The sequence below is a fragment of the Camelus bactrianus genome, chromosome 2 (assembly GCF_048773025.1).
Source record: "Camelus bactrianus isolate YW-2024 breed Bactrian camel chromosome 2, ASM4877302v1, whole genome shotgun sequence".
In the NCBI taxonomy this organism is placed as follows: domain Eukaryota; kingdom Metazoa; phylum Chordata; class Mammalia; order Artiodactyla; family Camelidae; genus Camelus; species Camelus bactrianus.
Genome location: NC_133540.1, coordinates 43,834,136 through 43,848,650, shown reverse-complemented (window position 1 = coordinate 43,848,650; position 14,515 = coordinate 43,834,136).

Genomic DNA, 14,515 nt, shown 5'->3' with positions numbered 1-14,515 from the left:
CACAGAGTCCTGCTTCTTGGAGTCAGTCGCTTCTGTCCTTTTATTTTTCTTCCAAAATCTTACTTCAGTAATTCTAAATATTGTATTCATGCTATTAATTTATATTTTTCAATATAAATTTTCATATCTTCATAAAAGTGAAAAGGAAGATTAAGCTCTTACATAAAATCCTTCCTCCTGTAATAATCCCACTGTAATTAATTTACAATGTTTAAAAATCAGTAGTCATTTAATGTTTACATTGTATAACTGTACTTAGCATTTATAGCTGAATCACTTCTCCAGTTATATATATATGTCTTATCTTTTTTGAAAGTATTATAGTTTTCCGTAGACTCTATACCTATCATTTTATTTAGCTTCAAACATTCTGACTGAACTAAAGTACTATAAAACTTCTGTCATAAGGGTAACACATTGATTCCTCTTTTTTTTTTTTCCCCTCATGGGAGACATCCTTCCTGAAGTCGTCTGACTTTCTGCTCCAGTTTGGACTGCCTGAGCTTTTCATTGTAATGCCTTTGTGACATTATATTTTATCATACAAACTAGGACACATTTGAAAGTGAACATATATTATTAAAATTACTTCAGTACAGGTGTAAACCAATACTGTGTAGAACTAGCTTGAGTCCCTCTGTGTCTTGCTTTTTGATCTCCTGTCTCCAGTATTGCATCTCTTGGTATTTTTCATTTGTTTTTATTCGGCCTGTTTTGCAGTGTCCTCTGAGAATAGTGCATGAGAAAGTACCTCATACTTTAAATTGCAGTTTGCCTTGGTACAGTATTAGAGGTAGGAAGACATTTTTTATTAGAGTTCTGAAGAAATTTTTTCATACTTTCTAGGTTTCATTGTTGATGGTGGGAGGTTTGAATCATTCAGATTTCCTAGTCTTTGTACTGAAGGAAGATTACTTTTGCCTCTGATACTGTCAAATATCACTGTATATAAACTGTATTTCTCTCTACTAGAGGCTTTAAGGACTTAAAAACATGGTCCTTATATATATATCATTATGATATAGTTTGGTATGGGGTTTTTAAAAAATTAATTATGTTAGGTTTAAGGTGGATCCCTACAGTAACGAATACTATACTACTTATTGCACCCCTCGTATGATTTTGTTTTCTCCAGCTGAGTAAATCACCTCATTTTATTTGATTTTGACCTACCGATATTTTGATGTGTTGCCATATACCAGCATTTTGTTTTTAGCTCTTTGCCATTATCACATCTTTAAGTTCTCTTTTTTCGTTGTGGCTTTATACATTTTTTCACTCACTTGCTGTCACTTTAAAAGAATTTAAGTGACAAATAGAGATTAACAATTTTTTTCAAGCTGCCCTCCCTTTTAAACAAAACTTTATTTTTTATTAAATTTAATTTATTAAAAAATTATATTTGAGACACCATGAAAACAGACTAAGTTAGGAAAGGATTAGAACCAGGGAAATTTGTTTTACTAACTCAGGTACAGGGTCAGAACCTGTGATGGCAATAGTGATGAAGGATTAATTTAGAAATTGTTTCACTATAGCTGATAGGAAGGAGGTGAAGCTAATACCAGCTCTGTAGCAGGATGAAAGATAATGTTAGTCTTGATGATAAACCGATAATGGCCTTTCGGAGCTCCCATTAGCTCTCTCTTCCACCTTTCCTTACTGATTAGGAAGATAGAACCTAGGCATAGGGTTTTCACATAATTTGAGAAAATATAGGACAGTTGGGGCGACTGTCATTTGCTTACTGTTAAGATCCCTATTATAAACTGCAAGCAATTTTAGAAGAGTTTTATGTAATTCCTCAGCCTCATTTCTTACCTGTTTTCTTAAGAAACTTATTAAGGATTAAATATTTGAGGGCAAAAAATCAGAGATAAAGCCCTGTGTCAGAGTTGGACTCAGGTATACATTGCACAAATATAGGAGGCAAAAGTGATAACAACAGCCATGAATCCCTAATGGTCCCTTTAGGTAAGCACAATAAAAGACAGACGCTGAAGTGGCCAGTAGGTCAAAACTGGTCTTTGCTTTCCTCTATTATGTCTCCAGGTCTTCCTCCAGCTTCCTGACCAGCAGCTACCAAGTGTCCCACCGCTGTACACTTGGCTGTGGGGCTACAGCAGCAATAGACACACAGAGGGAACATCTTCCATTTACTTCTTCACCAACTGTCCTTAATGGTCCCAGGTTTCCCTTTGGGGTCCTACCTGTCTACTCATGCATGGGCTCCAAGAGGGCTGATTTTGCTTTTTTCTGATCTTCTAACTTCCCCTCTAGACCTTTGCTGACTTACCTCCTCTTAAAATTGCATAAAGTCCAATTTCTATTATAAATCTTTATTTTTAAGTACTCAGAGTGGTTCTGATTCCTGAATGATGCTTTCAGCCAAGTCCATTTTTTCCTTCATTTATATTATTAAAGTTTTAGCTGGGCATGTAGTTGCCTGCTAGAGACCATATTTCTTCACAGGCTCAATTGCAACTAGGTCCTGCAACTAAATGTTGTTATGGGCAAAGATGTATGCACTTTTTCTTTTATTTCCTTATAAGAAAATTGACTTGATCTTTACATTCTCTTCCTTCTGCCCAGTGAGATGGAATATGACATAGGGTGAACCCACTTGAACATGTAAATGAGGGCCATTCTTAGAGCATGATAGAGCAAAAGGAGAGAACAGATCCAGATCACTGAATGAGTTCTGAAGGCAAGCTCTGCTGCCAGCCTGGATCTCTCACCTCTGGCATGTTATGTGAGCATAAATAAAATCTATACTGATTAAGTTGTATTATGGATTCTCTTAGCTAAAGAAACAAAGCCATATACCACATATTGCAGGCAATATCACTAAACCCTAGTGATGTTTATGACTTTTTCATGGAGCTCTTCAGATATTCTCCTGCTGCTACTCTTCCTCCCTCAAACCCTACTCTGTGAGTACAAAGGCACATGAGCATGCACGCGCGCACACACACACACACCCATACACTGGTGCATACACAACACACACACAAACTTACAGATGAGCCAACACATACAGATAAGGCCTTAAGATCATATACCCAGGCAGAGGTTATATCAGAACCAGGTAGGCATGGAGCAGACATTTAGCTTTATGTTGCCTAATGAAATAAACTGTTTTTCCCAGAACTGTTAAATTTCTCCAAGAGTGCTCATCCTGCACAGTTTCCTTGATCATTAGAGCTAGCCTAATATTTTGACTGAAAATATTTGTTAAAGCAGTGTTCTTTTAATAAACATGCATTTATTACTTTGTTTTTGTAAAGGTGGTTATGCACAGTCTCATTGTTCACTTGCATTTGGTTTAAAGTTTGGAAGAGCCACCTGTTTGCAAGAAAGAAACAATGTCAATTCAAATTTGGGTTAAGGCCAAGTTTCACAAATGACAAACTTGCTGGCAGCAAATTTAGCAGCAGAAACTACATCCTAGAGCACATCTATCTTTAGTATGAACACCAAGTGGCTGTGCTGTCTATAGATATAGTAGCTAGAAAAAAAATGCAATCTCAAAAAATAAAGAGTAGGGAAGTGTGGGAAACCAGGAATTACATCAAACTAAGATCTGGCAATGTATAGTTATATGAGTTGAAGTAATATATAATCTGTATTATTCAATCATGGCAAAAAGCTTTAGGACTTATTATTAAAGTGTGCCTGTTGTTGGTGGAAAAGTCATGTGTATATAAATTGATGCTTGTAAAGAGTCTGGAATAAGATAAGACGTTGAAGCAAGTCCACAAAGCATGAGACACAATATACTTCAAATTAAATAGACTTGAAACAGTAGAATGCACTAAGTGATTAAAATAATTAAAGTGGAACAATTGAGATGTAAAGACGAAGGTGAATGCTCTTACTGAAAGCAGCGTAGCATTCATTCTCCCAGTCAAGGATGCAGAGCAGTCTCTGTCCTGAGAGAGAAGGAGCTTCATGCCAAGTCTTTGCCCAGGGCTGCCTAGCAACCAGCTCTTATAGGGAGGGCAATGCCTAAGTTAATCTCTTTGGTAAGCATTTGTAGCTATTAATTTAATTAGCAAATGCAGCGTAGCATGAATGATCCTGGTGCGATGGCAAAATATTAATGAAGATTTTGAAATTCTAACCTTGAATAGGCACATTGGAGACTGTTCCCTAGTCATAGTGGGCCAAGGGAAACTCATTTAAAGTAAAAGTAAAGCAGAAAACTTTTTCCTTTGCAGTCAGGTTCTTTGTGGTTTAAGGAAGAGTTTAATTTAAATTTTCTTCTCTCTTCTTATTGCACATAAACTTATTGTCAGGCTTTGAAAATGGCAATTGAATAAGGTTTTTCAAACTCTAAAATTCTGTGATTCCTGAATACCAACTCCTCCCCCCGCAGTATCCTAGTTTTAATTGTACTGTTTCTTAGAAGATCTGTGCTTTTACCAACATAACTGTGGTCAAGGAAAACTGTATCAGATACCTTTCAAAGACTATTAATGCTACTCTTTTTAGCTGGCTAGAAGGGCAACTGTTCAGTGATAACAAGGAATGGTTTATGGCTTTGACTCCGAGGCCGAGTGTTCTGTCCCCACAAGGCTCCTGCTCAGACCTTTCCATTTCAGTTTCAAAAAAGACCGTGGTGCTTCAGATGTTTCAGAGGGTCAAGTTTCACCAAAGGCAGATTACCTAGCATTTTATGTACTTTCTATGAACTTTTTCCTCTAGTAAAATTCTTTAATGAGGTAATAGATCTTGATCTTGCTAAACATTGTGTGATAAAGCTAAAAGGTTTTCTCAAATTTTAACGAAGATACACTGGAAAAATTAAAACCTTCGGAATCCTGCCTTTGCTACTCTTCCTTTCTAATTCAAGAGTGGAATTCAACAATACTCTAGTTTCTGCAAAGAAAATCAGTAATCTGCTCATTTTTACTCTGCTACTACTGTGAGAATGATGTCTTTCCATTTTATAGAAGAATCTGAAGTTCAAAATTAGTTCTGTAGATACTTGTGAACTGATTATGAACAAGGTCAAGGATGCTGAATGCCTAGTGAAAAATCTTAAGTAAAAAACACAGAGAAAACAACCATTAAAGTAGCAGAGATGGTCATTTAGTCAAAAAGTTAATACCTTACCTCTGAAAATGTAACTTTTCCATGGACAGGAAGGAAATATGTTTGTGTGTTTATGTGTTTGTGTGTCCTACTTCCCAAGTCTACGAGTATGTTTCAATAGGACATATAATTATAAGAAGAGAGCTGTTTAATTGGAAGTAACTCACCTGGCTTCAAGTCTTTACTTACAAACAACGTATAAAAAAAGTTATAGAGTCAAACAACTCAAATGTTTCTCAAGCAGCAGTTTGACTAAAAGAACAATCAGATCAACTGATTGTTTGAAATTATGAATGCAAAACAAAATTCTTATCTAGGTATTTAACTGTCTGACCATTTAATGTATTACTCTTCAAAATATGTTTTTAGAACGGTAGCATCGGTATCACCTGGGAAATAGTTGAAATGCAAACTGTTGGCCCCCTTGCACCCTCCCCTCCATGCCTAAGGAATCAAACCCTTTGGAGGCAGGGCTTAGGTAGGTGAGAATCCAGGTAATTCTGTTGCATGCTAGTTGGAGGAGCACTGCTCTGATGTGGTGTATACCATACATCTCTCCACTAAAAATTTATTTTCCCCAATGTCTTGGGAACTATTATAAATATAAAATGCCACTTTAGATAAGTTTAAATTAATTTAAAATTATTTACAATAATAAATTTTTAAAATTTAAAATAATTTTTTTAAAACCCTGTTTTTAATTTTTCTGTCAGTGAATGTCAGTTGTTTTTTTTTTTTTAATTCACAAAGTTCCCACATATTCACAAGATACTAGAAAAATATTTTTAAAAAGGGCAGAAAAAGTGATGGAGGTAACCCACAAACAACATTTAATTAAGGAATGTTCTAGATGCATCTGTATGTGTGTATAAACCTATACGTGTATAATTGTGATCCAGAATGTTTTGGTAGAAGCTTTTATTAATTTTCTTGCCAAAACATGAGTTACATATTCTCTTACTGAACTTTTGCTAGGCTTTGCGTAAACTAAATAAATCCCTAAATCTCTGCAGCGTACAATAATAAACTTCCACTTTTTTCTTGAATTATGATTGTTATAAGGTCTTTGTGGCTGGCCTGGGAGCCATGAACCTCCTTGCATTAGGGCCCAGGCTGACAGATCAGCCCCTATCTGGAATGTGCCAATCTTATTGTCAAGATCAGAAACACAAAGATAACTGCACAACCCACATAAAGCTTTTAGTCCGTTGTGGTATATGTCATATTCAATCCCATTCCACCTACCAAGGTGAGTCAAAATCCACAGCGGGAGCCAGGAAAGATTATCCCCGAAAGAAAAGTGCTGCAAGCTGTAGGGCAAGAGCCCTCAGAAGGAGGGAGCTGATGGTGAGGAACCACTGCCAGGGTTTGCCATTGACATTTGTCTGCTTCCTGTTTTCCCAGCAGAGCTGATGCCACTATTGTTTGTGTTTTCTGCATTTTAGCTATTATACAAATTTTATTTCAGTTGCTTCATCACTTCATTTTCCTTCCTTTTGGACTGTCACTCAGGTGGCTTCCACTGACGGAATTGCTTTTTCCTCCTCTTCGCCATCAAAATCACTGCGTTCTTCTTCAAGACCTTGCCTATCCCGGGGCCACATCACATCCTCCAGTTACACACTTTTAGACTTTACTTTCATTATTTAGCTATTGTAATGGTCAATCGAGATTAAATTCAGTAGTGATTATTAACTGAATGTTTTACTTCAAAAGTAGTTTAAAAGTTCCATAAAGACAGAGACATGACCTTTTTTTTTTCTCTATTGTATCGCTAAACAGGGTGTGGAATGTAGTAGTGGCCCCATAAATATTCACTGAAAGACTGAATGAATTTTTGTGTTTCTTATCTTTTGCAATATTTTTGTTTCTTCTTTTTGCTGTGATAATTTCAGAAATTTACAACCTATGTGTTTTGTTCTTTATAACTTTATATATTTATTAATTCATTAGATTTATATCTGAAGCAATACGTTTTATTCCTTATCTGAAAGATGAAAGAAGTTATACCCTTATACTTCCTCTTCCAATTATTTCCCCAGACTTTTGTGATATTTGTCCATGTTTGCTATTTTTATTCCATAGGATTATATCCAAGTTTGAAACCTATGTTTAGTATTATATGTGTAATTTCTAAAGATTTTTAGATTGAGTTCTTTGTTAATAGACAATTAAAACTTACTGTTTATTCTTTATAATCCATGCTCCCATTTTTGTCTTCTTTATTTTGGGTTATCTCTGGGTTACTGCTGGTTTGCATTATTGAACAGGGCTTTGTGCAAAGGGTATATGTACGATTGAACTGAGTTCTCACGTTTAGGAGACTTTTTACATTAGCTTTACAAGTAAACTATGACATTGCTGGTGTAGAATTGAATTAAAGCATACTCTTTTTCACTCATATTTATCCTGTATTTTGTTTTGTTTGTTTGTTTTTAATTTTTTGTTGTTAAAGTCTTTGTATCTTTGGGGCTAATACAGAGGTCTTCTAAAATCCTGGGCCTCCGATTCTAATGCCTGACTGGTTGCTATAGGGTGAATTCCCAGGACTCACATTTGACCCAAAACTTCCTTTCCATCTCACAGGAATTATCAGTTATTTATAAGTGCTCTTAAAATAAAGCCCAAAATCTTCGACATGACCTACACGTGATCTGATCCCAACCTGCCTCTGCTGTTCAAATTTGCCAAGAGCAAACATAAATATTTCTCTCCCCAGTTGCTTAAACAAGAAGAGATATATTACTTTTAACCAAAAGGTTTCTATAAGAGGAATACTATTTTCATCAGGCCAAACTAAGGTCTAAGAAGTTCAATAAGATTAAAATCCCCTGAACTAATAACGCCTCATCTCTCATTGCCACTCTTTCAGCATTTGTCTGGGCATAACTGTCAGCCTTCCAGAAAGACAGGGAATCAGATCTGTTGTTCTTCTGTTGAGGTGACATGTGAATCAAATCCTAACCCCAGTGGCTCCGACCAATGTCTTTTATGCATTATTTTTATACTTTCTGTAAAACTAGAGGTTGACACTGAAAATGGATCTCTCTTCCTACCTGGTGTGCTATCTGGGATATTACTGGCATTACTTCAATAAAGTGAGAAAAAAGCAACGAGGCCATCTAGGGACTGGGTTTCAGAGAGCTTCAGGAAGCCTGGGATTGACAGCTAATGTTTCCATGTTAGGTGATGTCACCATTGTAGTGGAACTAGCAGCATAGCAGGAATTTGAGGTGACATGTATCATACAAGTGTAGAGAGGCCAGAGAAATGGAAATACTGTCCTGCTTCTTAACTTCTGCTGGAACAATATCTTTCTATGCCTTTCAATTTTAAAGCAAATTTTTATTTACTAATATTTCTGAACTTATTTTTCTATAGTAATTAACAAAATCTAGTTTTGTGTTTGTCATAGACAAGGCAGGTATATCTATAGGTATAGATAACCTTAAGCATCCTATTATAACTTGAACTCTGGAAACAAACTCTGTTTTTCTGAATACAAAGGTACATTACTAAGGTAAAGACTCAGGTAGATGTGGTGTCTAATATTCGATAATGTGAACATTGTGTGTGTGTGTTTGTGTATATAGAGGTGCCTGTATGATATCAGTGAAAATAGATGTGCCAGTTAAGTATCAGAAAACTCAACTCAAATGGCTAAAATGACAAGGGGATTTTATTTCACATAACCCAAAATCTGGAAGTAAGATAGTTTCAGGTTCTCACTCCATTTACTTACCCTTCACTTGGCTCTTCCTTCATTGCCGTGCAGCTGTTTTGTTGTTGCTGCTGTTGTTTTCTCAGACTGCCTTTTCTCATGATCGTAAGATGACTGTTAGCAGAAAACAAGGCAGTGAACTTCCTTGTTCACTTCTAGTACAAATAAGGGAAGAATCTGTCCCAGAACTATAGAATATAAGATTCTTCCATTCAGTCTAATTGGTCCAACTTAGCTGAAGAGCTCATTTGAAAATAATATGCACTGATCAGAGTAAGCTAGGATTCCTTAACCAATCCCTGGCAAAGAGCTGGGATGCCCATGGTGATCTAAACTAATTCACATCCACCCCTATAGTTGGATATGGGATCAGCTTCTCTTGAGTCATATAGGCTACTTGAGAATGGGTGGCTCCTGAGGAAAGCTAGAGTTCCAGGGAAAATCGGACACTATGAAGGCAATAAACAATTTCTCCTCATGAGAAAGTGTGTGTCTCATTTTAAGAGACTTCTGAGACCAACCAGATAATAAGTAGATGAGTAGATTTTTTTCTAATGTTTTATAGAATGTAGAATAAAAGTTGTGAATTCAGCCTCTGTAGTGGCACGGTTCTCAAGTCTAAATCCATTGCTCACTTGCTGAATGAGTTTGGCTAAGATACTCTTCTGTAAAATGGGGAAACAATAGTACCTACTACATAGGATTTTTGTCTTTCCAGTAATTATTTAAGTGAGATGATTCATAGGCTTGGCGATAAATGTTAAATTTATTTTTTCTTTCTAATTTCATTTTCCTTCTAATCATCTTTATCTTTACTGTTTTTGCTTGCATTTACTGTGATATTTTTTAGCCTTATTCTGCACATAACTGATTTGGTTTGTGTGTTGTCAGCTTTACTGCTTGCTGCTTTGATTATATTGCTTGGTTGAGAAAAGACAGTTTTGTTTCTTCATTTCTTTCTTGACAGCTTCTTTTAAATTTCCCTTTGTTGACTTAGCATCTCACCCTTGAAGTGTTATTTTATTAAACCCATGTTCATTATTTCTTGACATTGATAAGTAGTGCCTACATTCGTTTTTGGATTTGGGCAGCAAATCTGTTTCCAAAATGGGTTCCTCATCTGCAATTTGTAAACTAAGCCCCTATTATTTATTTATTTATTTATTTATTTATTTATTTATTTACTTACTTACTTACTTACTTACTTACTTACTTACTTACTTACACTTATTTATTTGCTTTCTTACTTACATATTTATTATTCTATATTGTTGCATTAAGTTGGTCTCATTTTTTTCTTCTTGTATAATTATTATCTTTGTGGGCAATCTGCGTCTGCTATTGGCTTCTTAAAATCGTAGGAATGGATTATCTTTGATCTTGCTTTGCTATCTGATCTTTAAACCCTGCTCCTGATGTTGAGGGCTTGAGAACTAGATGCGAGTGGTTGTCATTCTTTTCTTCATTCTGCACCAGGGACAGTGCCCTAACTACTCTGATGAGTATCTTAAGTTTTTCCTATAACACGCTTCAGGATGAACCAGTCATTATGGTGTGAATTCCTAGAAGATAGACTTGTATTTCGAGTGGTTTTCTTTCTTTTTTTCTTTTTTCAAGTGGTTATCTTTTTAATTCTTTGCTAATTTTTATGCTGTGTTTGTTGGCTACTGCCATTTCCTCTTGACATCATTACACCTTGGAGATTATTCCTTGTCCTTATTTCATCTTCTGTGGGGAAAATGGGAAAATACCAACTTTTAATAGTTCTCATCCAAGCTTTGGGACGTCACTTATTTGCCATAAAAATAAAGGATAGTTTGAGAACATCTAGAGATTTTCTCCATAGTGTACTCATTTTACTCATTCTCAATTTATTCAGGGTATTTTATCAGTTAAGAATTTTCAGGAGGAAATGACAGAATGCTGATCAACAATAGCCTAAAGAAATTGAATTTGGTTATTATTTTTACTTAGTAACAAATAGTTCTGAGGCAGAGTTAGTTAATCTGCTAAATGATGTCATGACTGACATCTCTTTATTCTCTTGGTCTTTCCTTCATGAATAGAAGATGCCATTGCACCTTCTATAGGGAATGAGAAGAATATTTTCAAGAGAAACTGAATGGCCCAAGAGAATAAGCCCACAGATATTAAACTTTTATGGTGTACTGCTGGAATTTCTACACATTTTCCTAATAATAATTAAAAAATCAACAAACAGTTTGTACACAAAGAATTCTCTAGTACATCACACTTAAATACAAGGTATCACTTGATATTTGAGAACAACCTACAATATAAAAAAGACCAATATAAAAAAAGAATTTGGCATTTTTTAAACTGGCTGGTAGTTGTATGGGGTTCAGTTATTCTTCTTTTCTAGTTTGTATATAGGTAATACACACCCATTTGTATGCATTATACGTTTTGCAATGCATTATACATTTTGAAAAGAAACCGTGTTTGGAGGCATGAAGAAAGGAGGAAGGACAGCACCAGCACACTTCTCTGTTTTAGTAGGACAGTGTTTCATGGCCAAACATGGTGGGCAGTGAAACTATCTGAGGGAATTAGTAGCTTGTTTTCATCTTCTGGGCTGGAGGCAAGTGAGGGGAAAGAGGGTTGTGTCTGGCATTGCCTGAGCAGAAGCAGTGTCTGCTGCAGGGGCCCATCTGATTCCCAACTTACTTTCATCCTATTTTAAAATCTGTGGCCAAGCAAAAACATTTGCTTAACATCACCCGAATCCCAGTAAATTTTATTTCAGATTATATTCTCACTAATTCTCTCTCTTTGCCTAGAATATCCTTCACAGCTTTCTCTACCTGCGAAACTTTTACTCAACCTTCAAGGCCCAGCTGATGTGGTAACACATCCATGAACACTTGTGATCTTACTCATCACTCTTGGTTAGGTTCTCTCCTTCTACTTTAAAAGTTTCAATATGTTTTATGTTCTGATATGTACTAAGGTAATTTCTATATACTTATTATCATTCCCACTAGATTATTGCAAGATCTGTAAAGTTGACCTTATATTTGCTTATCTATTCCCAAACACATTGCAAAGTACTTGGAAAGTGAATGATCATTTTTTGTTTGTTTCAAAAACTTTTTTCAACTGGATGCATCTTATTCAATGAGAAATTTGATTGGTATTTTAAAATGTTTCTTTCTTTGGAAAGAAAGAGGGAATCTAAGTATATGTTAGTTTGTAATGTTTCTGTTAACACTTACATTAGTTTTATCCACTTGGATGTTTTATATATTGTTTTCTTTAAAAATATGAGTAGAAATCTGTCCTTGCATAATTCCAAGCACTTTAGTAAAGAGACTGTTTAGGAGAGTGGATGATTTACAAGAGGAAATGTTAGCTTGAGTCATCTTTTTTTGCTCAGTCTCAGGGCGGCTTTGCTTTCTCATATGGGTGGTCCACTGAACAGAGTTTCATAGAGTTCTCCACTGATATGGAAGTCAGTGACATTATGTAGTAACTGCATCTACAGATGATAAATAATGCCAGACTCCATGCTATCTTTATATGTCTTTTTGGAGCACAGACTAACCTTTAAAGCTGTAAGTTACAATTTCCCACTGTGTATGCGCTGCTAACAATGGGATGGTTCGTTCCCCTGTTTTCAGTGGAACTAACCACAAATCTAAAGTTCAGAGGAAAGAGATGGGGACTCCTGCTTTGAAGCTGCATTCCACTTTCCCTCACTACCCCCTTTTAAAATCTTACATGTAGTTACATCTTAGAGTACTGTGGTTTGTTACACATTGCTGAACATCTAATGCCCAGGTTAAGGTAAACACGATCCTTTATAATCCTTTCCCAGTCCCTTTTGATTTAATACTGCTGCACGACTCTAAGTGAGAGCAGAGGGGTCAGTGAAGCTGCTTCAGCTTAATTGTTGTTGGCATTCTTTTTTTCTTGGGGCTTTGATGGGATGTTTCTCTTTTTTTTTTAAAGCTGTAAAACTGCCTTAAATTCTCATACGCTTTGTAGGAATGTTTGCATTAATTTGAGAGCCTGGATTTTTTTTTCCCCTGAATTAACTCCTAAAAAGGGAATGATAATCAGTTGTGGGAATACTTGGTAAGTATCAGAGCCCCAGGAGCTATCATTATAATTTTTAAATGTCACAGGCTACTTCTGAGAATATGTGTAAAGTCATATGTATACATATATGTATTTATGTATTGCAATGTTATAAGGCATATATAATATATAAAGATAACAAACTTATAAAATATGTGTTATAATATGCTTTATATAGTAATATGTAAATAATATATATTAGGTATTTTAAATATATATATAGAATGCATTTATATATATATTATGTAAAATAGAATTTCAATATATAATCAGAAGTTTTATTTTGTGTTTGTTGAAACAATTTGTTGGCTTGGATTCAATAATATAAGTAACTTCTTATGTGATAGATTTTAAAAACATTTTCAGCAAAATGGGTGAAAGACTTCAATCTAGTATGTATGCATTTCAGAAAAATAAGGAAATATTCTAGTAGCATGACTCAGTATTAAACAAGAACACATCCTTCTTCCAACTTAAGTTTCTGTTAGGCTCAGTCCAAAAAATGGCAGAAGACATAACTTTCTAAATAATAAAAGATGCATTAGGACATGTCTTTAGTGTACTTGACTATAAACTGTGCTAACTATGGAAATATGTAAGAAAATGTTGCTGTATTTTTTTAACACTTTGCTGGCAATTCTCATGTACTATACATAGGAATACTTCTGATAATTTTAGCGCCTACTTGATTTAAAGGTGGAATTTAGCTCTTAAATTATCCTGTTATCCATACTAGAATCAAATCATTTGGTGTATATGATTTTACTTAGAACAGTAATTCAAAATGTGTGTTGAATTAAGGAGCAACTTGTATTGACACCTCCTAACTAGGAGTGTCTTTATTCAGAATAGTATGAAAGTTGATACTCTGTTTTTCCTATAAGTCTTGTTGCCTACAGTAAAACATTCATTCACTGTAAGCCTAAATTTGCAGCTCCACTTAGAAACATACTTCTTCAAAAGAGGCCGATGACTTTCTGAAGTATATTTTAAAACAATTATTTATATAAATAAAAAGTATGCCCTCTTATCACCAGTCTGTGAAAAAACTGTCATGTAGATTTCCTTTAAATATCCAGATTGCTATAGGGTCACCTTAAGTTTCTTAAACACTCCTTAGCAGCAGATGTTCAATCCTCTGCTCAGGTGTTAGCCCTACTCCCTTAGCCGAGCCTTTTTACTGCAGTTCTTTCCTTGTATCATACTTAGTTATTTTGGGATTCAGTCAGACCCTTTTACCCTACAAGCTAGGAGAGCTTCAATGTTTAGCAATGAGATTTTGTTTCTTTTAGACAGCTTTCTCCAGGGGCCAAAGTCAGTTCCAGGAGCACTGGATGAGAAATGCTTCTGGATTTTGTCACTTCACAGAACTTAAACTCTCCCTTACTCCAAACTTCCAGTGAACACAATCCCCAGGAGCTGGTTCATCTTTCTTTTAAAATTTTTAATGAAAAATGTGATGATGTAGAATTTTGGTTTTTTCTTATTTGTTTGTTTTTGAGGGTGTGTGACAACCTCCAGTGTAAGAAGTATCTAAAAATATTGACGTTGCAAAGATACCCCTAAAATTCAAAGGCAACTAATGTACTTTCTGAA